Raw genomic sequence first — 18,494 nt, forward strand, 5'->3', positions numbered from 1 at the left:
GTTATTTCTTACAAGGTGGATCTGCTAGCAAGATCTTCTCTCTGTTTTTCTGTCTCAGTTTTGTATTTTTTTAATTTTGCCTTTATTTTTAAAGATAGTTTTGCTGGATATAAGATTCTTGGATGAGAGGGTTTTCTTCTTCTTCTTCTTTTAGTACTTAAATCATTATCCCACTGCCTCTGCCTCTGCCTCTGCCTCTGGCTTCCATGGTTTCCAATGAGAAGTCAGTTACTAATCTTACTGGGGACCCTTTGTGTACGATGAGTTCTTTTCTCTTGCTGCTTTCAATATTTTCTCTTTGCCTTTCACTGTTTTAACTGTTGATGGATATCTTTGCATTTTACCCAGTTAGAGTTCATTGAGCTTTTGGATGTGTAGGTTAATGTCTTTCTCATGGGAGATTTTTAGCCATTATTTCTTTGAATATTTTTTCCGATCCTGTCTCTTTGTCCTCTTATGGTACTTCCTGTATGTGTGTGTTGTTGCACACAGTGGTGTTCCACATTTCTTTAAGGCTCTGTTTTTTCTTCATTCTTTTCTCTCTGTGTTCTTCAGATTGCATAATCTGTATCAATCTATCTTTAAGTTCTCTGATTTTTTTCTTCTTCCAGTTCAAATCTATTGTTTGCCCCTTTAGCAACTGTTTTCATTTAGTTACTGTACTTTCTAACTTAAGAATTTCTATTTAGTTCTTTTTTATAATTTTGATTTCTCCCGTGATTTTGTTCAATCAGAAATTGTCATCATACCTCCTTTATTTCTTTAAACATAGTTTTCATTAAACATAATTATTATAGCTGCTTTTCAGCCTTTGCTAAATCCACCATCTGAGGCCTCCTAAAGTCTGTTTCTATTGCTTGGTTTTTCTCTATGTATGGGTAACAGTTTCTTATTTCTCTTCATGTCTAGTAATTATTGTTGAAAACTGGACATTTTAGGCAGTATGTTATAGTAACCTTAGATGCTGATCCCCTTTGGGATCCACCTTGGCTTTTTTGTTTGTTTTTATTTGCTTGCTTATTTGTTTGATGAACTGACTGGAGCATTTTAGTGAAGTTTATTTCCTTCATCTGCAGCATGAAGCTTCTGATGTAGCTCTTCTTGATGACTAAGACTTGGGTATTCACACAGTCACTCTGGGGTAATGGTGTTAGCAAGCCTCTGTCTCCCTGATATCACTCTTAATCTGTCTGCCTCTGTTTGTATGACATCCAGCTATTAGGTTCCACTAATTTCCGACTGGTTGTTCTATTGTTTTCAGCAATGCTCGGGGGCATAAATTGCTCTACCGTCTTATCCAGCTAAATCCAGACACCTTTTCAGGAATGGTTTTTGAGACCAGTCTGAGATTTGTTCTGAACCCAGGAAATCCCTTTTTAGCTGATTTTTTTCCCCCTGATTCTCTCTGGTTACCTGGTCTATATTTTAGGTTCCTGCTCTCATGAAGCTCTCAACTCCTTCATAATTGCACACTACCCAAATCTACTTTCCTTTTTTTGAGAGCATCCTTAAACTTGAACTTCCTCACACTTTTCCAGATAATATCAGGTGTTCTGGGGGACATATTCAAACTTTTTTGTTCTTAGGAACATCCTCTCCCTTGATGAGAATCTCCCAGTTACTCTTCACATGGGGAGTGGGAGAGTGACCTGCTTCTTGAGACACCCCTGCTTTAAAAAAAGGAGGGTACTTGGTAGAGACAGTAGCTTGTAATCTTCTTGGCTTCTTTCTCCTGAGTGAAACTTCTACCCTGTGAATGAGCTGGGATGAAGAACATTGGGACTTCAGTATTCCCTGCTCTCTGTACCTGCAGTAAACCTCCTGCCCTGTGAGTAGTAGATAGGTGGGAGAAGGAGCCTCTGGCCTCTCAGCCCCCCTGTCAGGAACTTAGCCTCCGAAACTTGGAGCTGGAGGGAGGGTGGTGAGAAATCCTGATGGCCTGCCTCTCCGAGTCAAACACTGATCCCTTGACTGAGAGCTGAATGATGGTGAAGCCTTATCTTCTTGGCCACAGCCATCCAGAGTGGAGCTTCTGTCATGCTGAGGTGAATGGGAGGGGTGGCTCAGATGTCACAGACTCCAGCTGTTCTTAGCAAGATTTAGTAGATTTTTATGAATATATGTTTCTTTCTTTATTCTTTTAATTGACTCCTCAATTGTCCTAATTAAATTAGAACAATTTTAAATGTTTTTAAAAATAATTTCAAAAGTTATGGCTGTTTCACTAGAGAGTTGGGGCAATGGAACTCCTCACACTGCCGTTCTAGGAGTGGAATTCCAACGAGTACATTCTTAATACTCATGATTTTACACAATTTTTAATAATTTCTATAATGACTGTGTAGTACTTGCATTATCAGATACAATAAAGAAAAACAAGTCAAATATTTAAAGAAAAAGTTACTGTTTTTTTAAAAAATAGGCAAAAGTATTATTTAGTACATTTTCAGAGAATATTTCTTCAATGACTAAAAAATAATCATTTATATTTGGAATTTTAATTATTTTCATGTAAACAGATGCTTCCAGTCAGCCTGAAAGCACTTGAGAAGAGTTGACTCTCTTTAATATTATAACTCTCCTCTTGCAATCAATTCTGACACCAAGACTTTGCAGCTTTCAGTCACGATCCTGTCCAAAGTAGAATGATAATTGTTCCCTCCCTTTGCTGAAAATTCTTGAGGTCTCTGTAGTATTCCTGCTCATCTTTGGACTTCATGGCATTCATCACGATTATTTACTTAAAGTAAAATTGATTCAGAGTTGATGTGTGTCAAAAACTGTGAACAATCTGAGATTTCACCCTACGTACAAGCTAACAGGGTAGCATGCCACAGTGTGATGGATGCTGACAGAGGACACCAGATTCTTAGATGATAGAGAAAAGATGATTTGTTCTTACAGCAATAGCCAGGGCCACTTTATCAGCATTTTACTTTGGTTCCCAGAGCCCCAGTTCCCACAGGCCAACACTTGGAGGGTTGGGTGAGTTTTGCATACACAGTAAAGTGCATTATAGGAGAGGAATCCCAAGTTTAGAAAACCCAAGTATTTTATAACGGACAATTACCCTGCCTGAACTTTGCACCAGAGACATTATATTTATTATAATGGACAGTAAATAAACCTGCCCTTTGCTCCAAAGGGAGACACTGTTTTTGTCTTTCAAAGTTGTTTGCCATACAAATGTCCTTGAAAAAATAGTCCAGAATAAAGTCATACAGTAGTGCTTGTGCCTTCAACATGTACACAAATGTGAGACACCCATGGGGAATTGTTTCCCAACAGTGTGAATCACTTGGGTGCAACATTTTTGCAGTAACAAGTCAAAAATCAGTACCTGAAAATGTGAACTTCACTGGAAATGGAGTGTTTCATATAGGTGACATTTTCATATAACTGAAACTCATGCTTGCAGTTGCCAAAATTTGAAAGGATAAATACTTACGATGGCAACATTTCAAAAATATATAACAAATTATTGTGTCATCTTAAACAGCTGGTAGAAACACTACACACATTTCTAAGTGAGAAGGTATGAAATGATAGTTTTATCCTGTTCTATAAAATCTGTGTGTTTGGGGGAGATCTGACTGGTTCTCGCATGAAAGGCTCCCCCAAAGCAAATATGACAACACTTTAGAGTGGGAATTGGGCTAGCCATCTAGTCAATTTCAGTTGGTTAATCCCTCAGAACCAAGAGTTATTTAGGAATAGTTCTTTAGGAATTAAGCCCAGGACACTACTTCTAAGAGTGAAGAAATTCTAGGGTCTTATTCCTTGTCCATGGAGTGGTGAAAAATACATTTATAATATATTAGCTAATCTACATCTTAAACATCACTAGTTTTAATTAATGAAAACCCAGTACTAATACCCGTTAAGTCAAACCCAGTCATTTCACTAATGAAAACCCATTTCTAACATTTGGTATGCTAAATAACAAAACATCCAGTGTGGATCAGAATAGATACAAATGGTTACAGTGGCCGGGTCTTTTTATATTAAATGCTGCAAAGTGAATCGTAATTAGGGCAAAAGGCTGCCCTTAGAATGTAGAGTAAAACTTACCATCATAGACATGCATACTCACTGTCTCACGGGCACACGGTATAAGTTATAGCCCTCATCAGAAGGGGTTACTGTTCATTCCATTTTACAACTGAGGAAACAGAGGAATAGAGAGATTATGGAACTCAGAGTCACAAAGATGGGAAATGGCAGACCTAGCTCAGAGTCAGCATACACTTTTGTTCTGTGCTGTAACCTACTGCTGGGTTCTGCTGCATCTTTAATTTTTTCCCCCCTGTATTCTGTCTCTACCAAGTAGTCGATTTCCATTATTTCCTTCTTTTATGACTCTCCTTTTCCTGCTTCTACTAGTTAGCGAATTAAAATTCTCTGGGAGCTGAAAATCTAGTTTTGAGCTCTTGGAGCTTTTTGCCTTTAAGTAGCAGTCAGTAGGACTGAATGAAAGAGTATGGCCTGGATTTGGTACTGTGACCCTGTGAGAGCTGCTTCCAGGACTCCTAAGGGCTGAGGAAATCTGTCCTCTCCGTAAGTGGTCTGTGACTATGTTTAATTTTAAGTTTAACAAAGTGGGGAATGGGAGCAGGTGATGGCTGGGTTGCGCTTGATGACTCCGGCTCCATTCAGGATCACGTTTCTGTGGTGACTGCCTGGTATTGTGTAAGGATGATTATTAATTCCAACGATCAGCAGGGCCTGAGCCAGATTAATCTCCATATGGCAGGGGGACACGAGATCCGAGTGTAACCATCGATACACACAGGTCCCAACCTTATCTACATGCTGGCACAGACTGTGTCAATTTCTCATTCTTCTTTGGGAATATATCATTTGATTCATGTGTGAAAGGTCGGAGAGGGAGGAGAATAAATCCCACTTTTGTTCAGCCTTCGGGGCAGTTGGAGCCTGCTGATTTCTGCAGTATGCATGATGTATAACAGAACGGCCACCTCTCAGATTTACAGTCTTCCCTTGGAGTCAAAATTAAGCAGGCAACCGTTTATTAACATTTTAAAGAGAGAGACCTAAGTTCTGCTAGCACTACAAGTTTAGAGAATTTGGATGAGTGAAAAGCCCTTCTAAATCTGTTTACCCAGACTGTTCATCGATGAGCACGTGTAAGCATATGCAAGTGTTGGAGAGTGTGTGTTTACCGTGGTATCTACATAGCTTATTCTCTCACTTCAGTCAGGTCCCTGATCAAGTGTCCTTTATTGGATACCTCTTCCCTTATCACACTATATGAAACAGGACCCCTCCCCATCCCCTGCCTCTCTCTCCCACTTCCCTTTTACCTTCTTTATGTACCTTCATAGATTCTACCACCACCCAATATGTACCTGTATGCTGGCTGGCTGATTTCCTACTTGAGTTTAAGCTCAGTGAGAGCTAAGACTTTCTCTTACTCATGGTTACATCCGTCCCTTAGAGCCCAGAACAGTTGCCTGGCACACAGTAGGGTCTCAGTGAGTATTTGATGAAGGAAAATGAAATGAAATGTTTACAAAGTTTCTTCTCTTCTTTCCAGTGGCAATGGCAATGTGGAAAACGTAGTTCAGATCATTCAACGTTCAAAGTAAAGCACTTTAATTTGCACAGTGCTGTTGGCAAAGAATATTTCATTTAACTGCCATTAGCCCTTGTCCTGCAATAGCTCCATGCTGTTGAGTTGCAAATATTTTTGTTTTCACTTGGAAGAAGCAGTGAAATTGTGTGGCAGCAACTGAATTTTTTTCTTCTCTTTTTTTTAAATGTGCAATTTGTTATCTATAGAGGAACTAGATTATCCTTAATGGCAAGACACAATAAGCATTTTGATCAAGACGAGTTGGAGGAAGGCCAAAAGCTAATAGAAAAATAATGTGGCCTCCTCGAATTAAGGAAATTGACTATATAATGAGAAAAAAGTTTAAATTAGTTACCAGTGGCCCCAAAATGAAGCATTAGTGATGTTTATTACTGGAAATCTGCAGAACCTAAAATTAATTATTCTGTTATTTTTCCTTAAAGCTTAATTTAACCAGTAGCCATGATGATACAGAAAACCTTTCAGGGAAAATGGTTATTATGAAAAAGACTGGTGGGATTTGCCCAGTAACTCCTAGATACTGCTAGTGTTACCAAACCCTCATATTCCACAATATGCTGTTGTTGAGAGTGCCCAGACTTTATGAAGCAATTCCTTTGAAGTCTGTAATAGAAAAAGCACAATTTTCACTTTGCCAAAATTTGTAGTTGAATTCTAAAATTGAGTAGGACGGGGGCTCCCAGCATCTACACTTCTTCCTGTTTTGCATCCATGGTGCAGTGGAGTCCAAGGTGAGGCAAATATTTAGACCATCCACCAGCCACAGGAGAGTGTATACAACTTGGGCCACCCACACTTCAAGAGGCCATTGTCAAAGGCTGTTTCTGCATAGAATTCTCAGTTGGTCGTATGGATCCAAATTCATTTTGTTTTTCTCTCACTTGTAAAGGTCTTCCCTCACCCCACACCTCATCTTTATGGCCCAACTCCTTTCTGCCTGTCTTGGGAAGCTCTGCCAGGTTACTCCAGTGCATAAGTCTGAACACTTACTGGCATATAAAACTATGCTGTTGATGATGATGATAAATATTTATTGAGCTCATACAGTGTACTAGGACTGCAGTTTACTTATGTTATCTCATTTAATCCTCCCAACACCCTGTGAGGTAAATACTACCATTACCTACATTTTCACACATGAGGGTTAGAAACATTAGTTAATGCCTGAGACGATTCGCTCTATAGAAGTGAGGAGGTGAGGTCTGTAGTCAAGCCCAATTCCACTACACAGAACTTAATTGCATGCTGTCTTATAGTTATTGTTGTTTCATGTCTCATTTTTGCCTGCCACACTAGATTGGAAGGTCATTTAAGACAGGAGACTCACCCTGTGTGTCTTTGGTACCCGGCCTAAAGACTTTGATGATCACCAAGTGGACTGCAATAAATAGTTGCTGATGGTTTGACACTGTCGTCTAAGACTATTTCCTCTCTCAGAGTCCTAGAGGAGAGAGATGACTTTCATTTCTTGCTGATTGTTTCCTTGCTGTCCTGTACTTGAGAGGCTTTTGAGACCATTTCTTCACTAATAGAGATGAGTTGTTTGATTCACCCAAACCCAACCTAAGGCACTGCTTTTCTCTTAGTGACTTAATGTCTTGGTTAGATAATGCCCGCTCCTTTATCTCTTTCTCATAGAAATTACTGAAGATAACTTCAGTCTGCCACAAGACTGATCTGACAGTCCATTCATTGCTCTACAATCAGTCATAGAATACCTGAGCTCAAAATGACAGAGAGGAACATCCAATTCATTCTCTCTTTCTCACAGGCAAGGAAACTGAGACTAGTTGGCCAGTAAGTGGTCCCTGGCTCTTTCTTCCTCACCTCTATTGAGCCACTAAAAAAGGCACAAAGGATACTGAGTAAGGGTTTATCCCGAGCCCTGGATCTAGAGTCCTATGCAAATGAAATATGAACAAAGCATGGTAATAGGCTTTTTTTTTTTTTTTTTTTTTTGGCAGTACGCTGGCCTCACTGTTGTGGCCTCTCCCGTTGCGGAGCACAGGCTCCGGATGTGCAGGCTCAGCGGCCATGGCTCACGGGCCCACCTGCTCCGTGGCATGTGGGATCTTCTCAGACCGGGGCACGAACCCGTGTCCCCTGCATCGGCAGGTGGACTCTCAACCACTGTGCCACCAGTGAAGTCCTAGGTTATTTTTTTTTATTGGAGTATAGTTGCTTTACACTGCTGTGTCAGTTTCTGCTGTACAGCAAAGTGAATCAGCCATACATAATACACATATCCCCTGTTTTTTTGGATTTCCTTCCCACGCAGCTCATGCAGCTCAACATCAAAAAAACAAACGACCCAATCAAAAAAATGGGTGGAAGACCTAAATAGACATTTCTGCAAAGAAGATATTCAGATGGCCAACAAAAACATGAAAAGATGCTCAACATCACTAATTATTAGAGAAATGTAAATCAAAACTACATTAAGGTATCACCTTACAGTGGTCAGAATGGCCATCATCAAAAACTAGGCTATTTTTTAAGAGTTCATAGAAGGCAGAGAATACTCACTATGGACTTCGGGTGGTCAGGAAGGGCATCTCAGAGGAGGATACAGCTGAGTTGGGAATTAAGGGTTGTGAAAGATTTTGACAAGAGGAAAAGATGGAAAAGAGTTCTGGACTAGAGAAGTATAGACATAGTAAGGTCAAAACCAGTGGTTGGGGGCTTCCCTGGTGGCGCAGTGGTTGAGAGTCCGCCTGCCGATGCAGGGGACGCAGGTTTGTGTCCCGGTCCGGGAAGATCCCACATGCCACGGAGCAGCTGGGCCCGTGAGCCATGGCCGCTGAGGCTGCATGTCCGGAGCCTGTGCTCCACAACGGGAGAGGCCACAGCAGTGAGAGGCCCGCATACTGCAAAAAAAACAAAAACAAACAAACAAAAAAACCCAGTGGTTGGGAGCTCTGAGAGCGTTTGGAGGGGAGTACCTCTTTGCAGAGTGGGGAGAAAATCTCCTCTGCCAGAGATGCACGCATCCATAGGACAAGCCTAAGAAATTTGGCGAATGAAAGTTACGAAGGGTTTTGACCATGAAGGTGATGTGATAGAGGTGTTTCATGAAAATTTATCGCGTTGAGGTTTGCAGGTTGAACTTGAGTGGGAAGAAACTGGAAGCAGGCCAACCAATTTGGAGGTTACCTGAGATGCTTTACGGTATGATTACCTCAGAGTTCCCACACATTACAATGAAGTCAGTCAGAATCTGATGACTCAGAGAAATGAGATTTAATTTTTGGTCTGAACCTTTTTCTGGTAAATGGAAGGAGGGCTTTTTGTGAGGGAGGTGTGTTAGACATGGAGGGGCTCCACCTGGATCCCCATTCAAGGAAGGATTTGATGCTAAACTGTGTGTGGGGAGTTAGGTCATCAGGCAGCTTCCAGCTCTCAGCATGGTCAGGATCCGTCTCTGTGCTTGGGAGGTACCAAGTCGTGCCTCTGGCGCTGAAGCTGGCCATTTCTGCCCAGTGCTGGTCATTCTGATGGACGGTATTTGCTCCAGGGCTCCCAGATGGGTGAGCTGTAGCTTTGTGGGAACTGCACGGAAGTTCACCTTTTCCCTTTCTTCATTTCTGATTTCACTTCTTCCTTTTTTTTTTATAAGTGTTGATCCCTAACAAATATATTTCTACAAAACTCCATCAGGGTGTTCATTTCCAGAGAACCCAACTTGTGACAAGAGGGCAGGGAAGGACACGGATCAAGAGGAGGCAACAGAGTGATACTGATGCTTGAATCTGCTCTTGCATAGCCCTTATACAGAAGTACTAAAAGAAGAATTTCCACATCAGAGAAGTGGTAGTGAGTGACGAGTGGTGCTCAGCCTATGGAAGTGGGGTTGGTGGTGGTGTAGCCCTTCTCAGCCCCTAAGCCACTTCTTGGTATTGCTGAGAACCTCTTCTCCATTCCTTTAAATGACGGCAGCTACCTTTGTTATTATTCTCTGTAAAATGAAGATGGACTGGGTTATTATGCTCCATATCAAGCAACTCCCAATGCTCAGTGACTAAGAACAATGGAGGTTTAGTTCTTTCACGTAACACATGCTCACAGCAGGTGTCCTGGGGAGTCTTGCTTTGCCCATCATGTTCTGGGACCCAGGATTTTGTTGGGCAAACTTGCAGTGCTAAAGACCTCTTCTCCCAATTATTCTTTTTGCTATACACCCTGCTGGTGGCCATGGCAGAGGGAAAAAGAGAATTGTGGAAGGTCTCACATTCAGGTTAAATGCTTTATCTGGGAAATGGCATACATGACTTGCACTCACATATACCAGGCAGAAGTATTCACATGGACTCCACCTAGGAAGTACATTCCTATTATGAGCCTCGAAGAGGAGGCACCTGGAAATATTTGGTGAAGACCACAGATAACTAGAAGGTTTTCATTTTCTCCTTCCTGTCTCTGATATCCTACTTCTACCATTTTCCCCTTAGCTACCTGAACTTCAAAATGCCAGCACACCCATAGACTATGCGGAGGTTCTGGAAGAATTTCCAGGGACTGAGGATTGTGGAGACGAGACTCCCCTCTCTGCCTGATAGGCTTTTGTCTCTGTGTGTGTAACGTTCTTTACAATATAAAGTGGGGTTAAAGGAGACTACTTCCTTCTGGAATTAAGTTAGACATTTGCGTAGCAACACAAAAGGGATGGAGGGAGAGAATTGGGCAGAGAAGAAAAGATATAATGGAAATCCCACCTTGGTGTTCATTATAATGTGAGTCCTCCAGCAAAATTACCTTGTATCCCTGACAAAGTTGAACGGTGTTACTCCTGGTTATCAGCCACAGCTCCTCTCATTAGCCGTTCATCTCACCACTTACACAGTCATTTATCTAAATGTATATGTAAAATTACGAATAAATAAAAGAACTAATCCGTAAGGGCACATGAGCATAGGAAGGTAAGGGGATGGGATGGGAGAAATGCTAGGAAAAAATAAAAAGTAATATGAAACCCATAGTTTATGAAGCACAGGAAGAGATTTCTCATTAGCTCATCCACCTCATTATCTTTCTAGAAGATGTTTCAATATTCACTTTCACAAAGACAGTTTTTAAAGGTTCAATTTTTTCTTGCTTAAATATAGGTTCAGATATCTAGAGAAAAATGCATGTTTTCTAGAAATGTTCGCCTTTACCGATAATGTTGTCTCTAGCTAGGGATTAGGAAAGTTTATTTTTCAAAAGCCAGTTACTTAAATGCCTTCAACATCATTGAATGTAGAAGAATAGAGAAAATGCCTGAATTGCAATTAGAATAATTCAGGTTAGAGAAATGAAGGCATTTCTTTTTGCGATACGCAGACCTCTCACTGTTGTGGCCTCTCCCGTTGCGGAGCACAGGCTCCGGACGCACAGGCTCAGCGGCCATGGCTCACGGACCCAGCCGCTCCGCGGCATGTGGGATCTTCCCGGACCGGGGCACGAACCCATGTGCCCTGCATTGGCAGGCGGACTCTCAACCACTGCGCCACCAGGGAAGCCCGAAGGCATTTCTTGATTGAAAAGGATACTGCACACTGGAGTAATTTATGATAACAATAAAAACTACCATGTATTGTGAGCTTCTGCTTACTATATTTCAAACACCGGGTTGAGTTTTTGTGTATGTTATTTCTAATCTTCACAGTGACTCCATGATGTGGGCTTACATGAATATCCCAGTGTCCAATAAAAAGGCTCAGAAAGGTTAAATAACTTGCCCAAGGCTACACAGGAAAAAAGAAGCAGAAATGATATGCAAACCCAGGTTTGAGAAAACCTCAACTACGTGTTGAAATTCAGTAGTGATGATGCTATTGATGATGATGATGATGATGATGATGATGATGATAGCAGTAATGACAGTAGATTATAGTTATTGATACATGCCCCCCTCTCTTATAAGCACTATTGATGCATTAACTCATTTAATCCTCAAAAAATCCTTTGAGCTCTAGTATACCATTTTACAGATGAAGAAATTGATATGAAACTAAGAGAAGTTAAGGTAGTAGTGGTTATTTATTAAAAAAATAACCAAGGCCAACTTTTATTAATCTTCACTCCCTGTAACATAGCATGAGGCAAATGTACAGAACTGTAGTTCTCCCTCCCTGTTTGTTCTCTTTTCCTTCCAGTGTCAGTACCAGGAGCCAGAGGATGTTGTGAAGGATGATGGTTAAGCATGTGAACTCTGAAGCTAGACTGTCTGAATTATAATCATAGCTGAATGGATTTGGGGAGAAGTCCCTGTATTAGTTTTCTTGGGCTGCCATAACAAATTACCAAAAATTGGGTGGTTTAAAACAACAGAAATGTATTGTTTCATAGTTTGGGAGGCCAGAAGTCTAAAATCAAGGTGTAGGCAACTTTATTGCCTCCAGAGTTGCAGGGGAAGGATCTGTTCTAGGTCTGTCTCCTTGCTTCTTGCGGTTGCTGATAGCCCTTGGTCTTCTCTGGCTTGTGTAGACACATCGCTCCAATCCTTGCCTCTGTCTTCACATGGCATTCTCTATGTGCCTTTGTGCCTCCAAATTTTCTTCTTCTAATAAAGACGCCAGTCATATTGGATTTAGGGCCCACCCCAATCAAATATGACTTCATCTTAACTTGACTATATCTCTAAAGACCCTATTCCCAAAAATGGTCACGTTCACAGGTTCTCGCTGGACATGAATTTTGAGGGGTACACTGTTCAACTCAGTACTGTCCCTAAAATTCTCTAAGTTATTTTCATGAGAAAAATGGTGATAAAAATTACCCCTATGTTATAGGCATGTTGCAAGACTTAGTATACATGAAGAAAATTAAGAACAGAGCTCAGCACAAAACAAATATTATTCGAGTGTTAACCATTTTAATGACATGACTAACTTCTACTCAAAACCTGATAGGATCAAGAGTTATGTTTGGGGTTAGCAGATGCAAACTGTTATATATAGAATGGATAAAAAACAAGGTGCTGCTGTACAGCACAGGGAACTATATTCAGTATCCTGTGATAAACCATAATGGAAAATAGTATTTAAAAAAGAATGTGTATATATGTATAACTGAATCACTTTGTTGTACAGCAGAAATTAACACAACATTGTAAATCAACTGTACTTCAATAAAAAAAGAGTTAATGGGCTTCACCTCATGGCGCAGTGGTTGGGAGTCCACCTGCCGATGCAGGGGACGGGGGTTCGTGCCCCGGTCTGGGAGGATCCCACATGCCACGGAGCGGCTGGGCCCGTGAGCCATGGCCGCTGGGCCTGCACGTCTGGAGCCTGTGCTCCACAATGAGAGAGGCCACAACGGTGAGAGGCCCGCGTACCGCAAAAAAAAAAAAAAATTATGTTAGACCCGATTCTGTTAAAAATAGGTATGTGCATTTTCCCCTGGCCCTTGTATTTTTCTGTAAATTAATAGAGCTGATGGCTAAAACTGGTGCTTACAGAACTTGGTTTCACTGCAGCAAGGCAGGCTTTGATCCCAGTCAATGTGACAACAGGGGAAGATCAATATACAAATCATTCTTTATATAGTGCCATAAAAAATACTGAATTTTATTCTATACCTTTTTGGAGGGAGAGTGTTCCCCTTTCCTTCCGTGGCATGTGGGATCTTCCCGGTCCGGGGCACAAACCCGTGTCCCCTGCATCGGTAGGTGGACTCTCAACCATTGCGCCACCAGGCAAGCCCCTCCCCTTTCCTTTCCTTTAGCTTATTATCTTTCCTCTTTTCTCTGTCAAGATTTTGCATCTAGCAAGATACGTGCAGGTATCAAAGGGAACTTTCACTGTGGCCCAAGTATAAAAAATTATCCGATTCATACAGCAAATAAGTGAATTGAGACAACAATTGCAATCTGCTGCTCTGAGTGAAATGAGATTTCATTTGGGGCTTCCTAGACCCCTGGCCCTGAAAGAAATTAAAATAAGATTACCTGACAGTGCAGAGGTTACTATGTTTTAAAGCTAAATCCTATAGTCAGCTGCTGATTCTGCTTAGTATTTCTTAAGAAGCCCAATGAATGATTTATCACTAGATTGAGTCAGTGTTTATTTTCAGTCACAGATCTTGGAACTGGAGGGTGCCTTAGAGTATCCAGCGCTGCCCCCTTGTTTTACCATTGAGGAAATATTTACCTACTTGGGTTTGTAATGGGCTGTTACATATGACATGCTTCATTTCCCCTCGGTCAACCCTCCCTCCACAGTTCATTCCATTCTTAAAGCTCGCAATTTGTGGTACCTGAATATGCAGGAATGATTTTTGAAAGCAACAGTTTGGTTCAACAGAAAAAAGAAAAGTCACAGAAAATGAAACAAAATCCCTGCCTATTAGTTACTGTCAGTAGGAGCCAGAGTGTTAAAGGAAGTTAAACTCAATGGCACAGTGCAGTTTCGGAGTATTTAAGTCTAGTTGAAGCTTGCTGAGTTGCAGTGCTTTTGGGTTCACATCAATTAAATTTTTCAAGTTTAGAAAAGTGGTCGTGCAAGCTCTCATTTTGCTCAAGGAGACTTTCTTTTCAGTATTGGCAGCACTTCCGTATATAATTTTAAAAATTAATTTTGCTTTGCTGTAGTTGAATTTTTAATGAATGCATATTTTGTTAGGCTTCCCCTTAATCGTCGCCATGTGCCAGGAGAGAATTGATTTGCTCGTGAAGAACTTGTATCCACAATAGTCATTCCCAGGGTAAGTGAATGGGCGTTCCACTTAGGCTCTGGTTAAAAGAGTTCGTGATGTGGTCATAACAAGTTAAACTGACAGTAATAGAAAAAGTAATAGAGGATAATAAAGATATTACAATGAAATGCTCTATCTTATTTCTTTCCTGAGAGCATATGCTGTTTGCTTTGAGATTAAAAAACTATGCTGGGCTCTGGAAGGATTTGATTTGACTTGTCATTTGAGTCAACCTCTGAGATTAGGACAAGTTGTATTCTTGTCTGTCTTGGGCTCCATGGCCAGCATATCCTCACCTGTTAAATGAGGTACCCGAGCCCAGAGATCTTTGAGTTTCTTCTTGCTCTGAAATTGAGCGTCTTTATCGTTCCTTGATGAAGATGGCCATTGCCCAAAGAGTTTGAGGCACTTTGTGAGTCTGCTTTTTTAACTGATCTTAAAAAACATTTCAAACAAAACAAAATGACAAACAAGCAAGTTCATTCATTTAGATGGAAGTGGCTCAGGCTGGTGAGCCAGGTGCTGTATATCTCCCATCAGACGTATGATTATAAGAAAAAATTTACAATAATCTTGGAATCAAGAGCTCTGGATCCAACTGCTCACTTCGTTATTTCCTGGGAGAGTCTCCTATTTTCTTTAGATTTCACTTTCCTTAACTGTAAAATGAGAATAGCCATACCTTCCCTACTCACCATGTAGAATTTTTATGATGAGCCACTGAGAATTGTACTTGAAAGTCATTTGCAGGTCATATAGAGTGTTCTAAGCTGAACTGTCTGCCCTAGAGATTTCTAGATCATAAAGAACACATGTGTCCTTTTAGGAGAGAACATATCAAATTTCACTTTGTTCTCTCAAACAAATCCTAGACGCCCTAGCGCTCTACATAGCATTACACCCTACAAAACACTTGAAAAAAAACCCGAGAAACATCATGCACCTGTGTACCTGAAGTGCTTATATCATTGCTGGTTACCTTTACATGAGCACCGCTCCCAACCCTAGATAGTCCCTAGAAAGAGATTCTGGATCTTTCTCTTCCTGTTTTTGGCCATCAGGGCTTGGCACTTCTCTCTGCAAATGTCTTCAGATCTGAGATCTCCTCTGGCTTAGGAACTCTCTCTTAGCTCTTAACATGTCTTTAAGACGATCTCTAAAGATCGTTATTCAACTTTTACTCCTTCATTTAGTAAAAATATTGTTGAGTATTACTATGTACTTGGTGCTTTTAATCCCAAGAGTAGAGTTTTGAACTTGACAAAATCCTAGTCCTCATGGGCCTCATAAATGATAAAAGGCATCATCTGAAATATCTCAGCTCGTAGGACCTCTTGAACCAATTCTTAGGGTACATCAGGAAAACCCCTTCTTTCCCATTCCTTAAAAAGACTCCTTTTAAAATCTCCCTTTCTCCTGAGAAAACGGGGAAAATCTTCTGAACAAGGAATATTCCTCCTTGTCTTTCTTTTATTCTCTGAAAGGAACTTTCTTATAAATACTCAGGAAATAACTATTTGTTTTAGAGCTGTGCAATTAACATAGTGTGGAGACCTACTTTGTGTTTATTTTCTTTGTAAATTATACGTTTTGATGGTCCTAGACGTAGTTATAAAAATCATAAGGGAAGCTGAGAAACAGAATCCCCTACATTCACCACATCACATTGACTTACCTTGTTTCAATTTATGAGCATGACTTTCCTCTCTGTAGACTGACCTTGTCCAGGAATCCTTTCTGGTGACCTTGTCCTGTCATTGATGTTAGGTGGCATTGACAAACCTTCTCTCAAAGTCAAGAGCAATGCCTGTGGTAGAGCCCGACCTCACAGCTGCAAATGAGATTAGAGCGACCACAGCTTTGAAGAACAAAGTTGGGAGCCTAATGCAGTAAAATTGCTAATCATCATCAATGTTGATTAGTCTGTTGAAGGAGAGAGAATGAGTCAGCAGCTGTCACCCACTGCTGTCTAACAGGTGAGAAGACTGTGTGTTGGCAGGAACGCAGTGGATCTCATGTGCCTGGATGGAGTGGAAGTGACTCCAAGCCCAGATTAAGAAAGTGTAGCCATCCAACATAGCTGCCTTACCACAGCTGGTTGGATTCCTGAGCCAGCACCAGGATGCTCAGTGTCTACTGACATTTGGATGAACATCTATTGGCTATCTCTTTCTTGCTCTCTCTCTCTTGCTCTCTCTCTCACCCACTCTCACAAGTTTTATTGAAATATAATTACCATGCCATAAAATCTGCCTGCTTAAGTGTGCCATTCAATGATTCTTAATATATTTAGAGACTTGTACAACCGTCAACTCAAACCAGTTTAGAACATTTTCATTAATCCCCAAGAGATCCCTGGTGTTCCTTTGCAGTTAATACCCATTTCAACCCCTAGTCTCCAACAGCTGCTCATCTACTTTCTGTCTCTATAGGTTTGCCTTTTCTGGGCATTTCATATAAATGGAACCGTTCATGATTTAGTTTTCTGTGTTTGGCTTTCTTCACTTAGCATAATGTTTTTGAGGTCAACCCGTGAAATAGCATGCTCATGAAATGAGCATAGCTCATTCCTTTTTACACATGAATTGTATTCCATTGTATGAATATATCACATTTTGTTTTTCCATTCACCCACTGAATCATACAATATGTAGTCTTTCGTGACTGGCTTCTTTCATGGAGCATATGATTCCAAGGTTTGTTTGTGTTGTAACATGTATTAGTATTTCATTTCCTTTATTGCTGAATGTTATACCATTATATGAATATGGCATATTTTTCTGTTCATCAGTTTATGGATATTTGGGTTGTTATCACTTTTGGGTTATTATGAAAAATGCTGCCAGGAACATTCATTTACAAGGCTTTGTGTGGACATATATTTTCATTTATTTCAGCTATATCTGAGTAGAATTGCTGAGTCATGTAGTAATATGGTGTTTAAACTTTTGAGGAACTGTCAGAATGTTTTCCAAAGTAGTTGTACCATTTTACATTCCAAATTATAATATTTAGGGTTCCAACTTCTCCACATCCTCATCAAAATTTATTAATATATTTTTATTGCAGCCATTTTAGTGGGTATGAAGTAGTATCTCACTGTGCTTTTAAGTTGCAGTTACCTGCTGGCTGATGATATTTATGTGCTTGTTGACAATATGTGTATCTTCCCTTAAGAAATGTCTATTTGAATCCATTGTCTATTCTTTTTTTTTTTTTTTTTTTTTTTTTTTTGCGGTACACGGGCCTCTCACTGCTGTGGCCTCTCCTGCTGCGGAGCACAGGCTCCGGATGCACAGGCCCAGCAGCCATAGCTCACGGGCCCAGCCGCTCCGTGGCACGTGGGATCCTCCCGGACCAGGGCACGAACCCATGTCCCCTGCATCAGCAGGCGGACTCCCAACCACTGCGCCACCTGGGAAGCCCCATTGTCTATTCTTAATAGAGTTATTTGTCTTATTTATTGTGCCATAAGAATTCTTTGTGTGTTCTAGCAAGTCTTTTATGCAACATGTGAATTGTAAGCATTTTTTTCCATTCTGTAGATTGTCTTTTTATTTTCCAGTGGTATCTCTGGAAGTGCAAAGGTTTTACTGTTGATGTAGTTCAATTCATCTATTTTTTGATTTCATTAATTGTACTTTTGGTGTCCTAGCCAGCAAACCATTGTCTAAGCTACTGTCATGAAGATTTGCTTCTCTATTTTCTTCTAACTGTTTTAAAGCTGTAGGCTCTTATATTAATTATATGATCCATCTTGAGTAAATCTTTGCATATGGTGTAAGGTAGGGGGTACACATTTCCAATTTTTTTTTTTTTTGCATATGGATATCCAGTTATAGAAGCAACATTTGCTGAAGAGACTATTTTTACCCCATTGGATTGTCTTGGCATTCTGAAGGGTATGCCAAGAGAAATATCTGAAGGGTAGAAATATCTGTCTTACTCTTTGGAAGGAGAGCATTCGTTCTTTCACCATTCAGTATGATGCTTGTGGGTTTTTCATAGATGCTCTTTATTAGGTTGACAATGTGCTCTTAACTTGTTTTTATTATGAAAGGGTGTCATATTTTTTTCAAATGCTTTTTCTGCATCTATTGAGTTAATCATATGAGTTTTGTTTTTTATTCTATTGATATGATGTATTACATTAATTCATTTTCAGATATGAAACCAACCTTGCATTCCTGGGATAATCCCACTT

This window comes from Tursiops truncatus, chromosome 13 (assembly GCF_011762595.2).
Source record: "Tursiops truncatus isolate mTurTru1 chromosome 13, mTurTru1.mat.Y, whole genome shotgun sequence".
In the NCBI taxonomy this organism is placed as follows: Eukaryota; Metazoa; Chordata; class Mammalia; order Artiodactyla; family Delphinidae; genus Tursiops; species Tursiops truncatus.